This window comes from Cololabis saira, unplaced genomic scaffold (assembly GCF_033807715.1).
Source record: "Cololabis saira isolate AMF1-May2022 unplaced genomic scaffold, fColSai1.1 scf035, whole genome shotgun sequence".
Taxonomy (NCBI): domain Eukaryota; kingdom Metazoa; phylum Chordata; class Actinopteri; order Beloniformes; family Belonidae; genus Cololabis; species Cololabis saira.
The window spans coordinates 455,891-457,438 of NW_026906199.1; positions in this window are offsets into that span (position 1 = coordinate 455,891).

Here is a 1,548-nt window from a genome sequence, read left to right on the forward strand (position 1 = left end):
TGGGTTCTCAGGTTGCTTGGAACACACAAATGTCATCTGGCACCAAGTACAGACGGCCAAGAAGGAGAAGAAAGACCTGCATGTGGTGTTTTTAGATCTTGCCAATGCCTTCGGGTCAGTGCCTCATGAGATCTTGTGGACAGCGTTCAACTTCTTTCAAGTGCCAGAGGGCATCACAAGTCTAGTCAAAGCCTACTTCCAGGATCTCCAATTCTGTGTTACAGCACAGGATAGTACAACTGCCTGGCAGCACCTTGAGATAGGCATTATGGCGGGCTGCACCATCTCGCCACTGGTGTTTACAATGGCAATGGAGCTACTTATTCGTGCATCACGATGGGTGGTTGGAGGAGAACGATTGAGAGCGGGCTCCGTCTTCCCCCAATCAGGGCGTACATGGACGACATGACGACAATAACAACAACGGTCGCATGTACCAAACGTCTGCTGGAGAAACTCCGGGGAAACATCAAATGGGCACGAATGGAGATTAAACCCAGCAAATCCCGTAGCATCTCCATTGTCAAAGGTAAGCTCACCAATGCAAGGTTCTATGTGGACGACCAGCCAATCCCAACAAGTTCTGGAGAAGCCTATCAAAAGCCTTGGCCGATGGTATAGCGCAGAACTTAAAGACTCTGAGCAGGTGGAACAACTCAGGCAGGATACAATCAGCGGCCTCAAGCAGATTAACAACACTGCTCTCCCTGGAAAATTGAAGCTATGGTGCTTTAAGTTTGGGCTGCTACCTCGCCTCATGTGGCCAATTTCCATCTATGAGGTCACCTTATCTCATGTCAATCGGCTTGAGAGACTGGTGAATGCCCAAGTGAGGAAGTGGCTTGGACTGCCGAGATGCCTTTCCAGCATAGGCCTGTATGGCAATGGAGCGCTCTCCCTTCCAATCTCAAGCCTGGTGGAGGAGTACAAATGTGCCAAAACAAGGGTGGAAATGACTCTTACAGAATCCCGGGACCCATGCGTCAGAGATGCGGCTCCAAACCTGGCAACAGGGAGGAAATGGAAACCATCTGCAGCAGTAGCAGTGGCAAAGACCACCCTCAGACACCGGGATATAGTGGGACGAGTCCAACATGGCAGAGGGGGTCTTGGCCTGGAAGCAACAACACCCGCTTGGCAAAAGGCTACTCCGTCTGAACGGCGACACATGGTGGTTGAGGAGGTGCGCAACCAGGAGGAGGCAGCCAGGTGTGCCAAGGCAGTCTCCCAAGCCCAGCAAGGACGCTGGATGAGGTGGGAGGGTGTGGAGAGGAGGAAAATCACGTGGAATGAGATGTGGAGCATGGAGGCTAATAGGCTCAGCTTCATCATCAGAGCCACTTATGATGTCCTGCCCTCTCCAACCAACCTACATCTCTGGTATGGAGAGGACCCAGCCTGCCTGCAGTGTGCAGCCCCAGCAACCCTCAAACACATCCTGGTGGGTTGCAAGACCAGCCTGACTCAAGGAAGATACACCTGGCGCCATAACCAAGTGTTGAAGGGCTTGGCTGCCGAACTTGAGGACAAGAGGGTCACCATCAACGC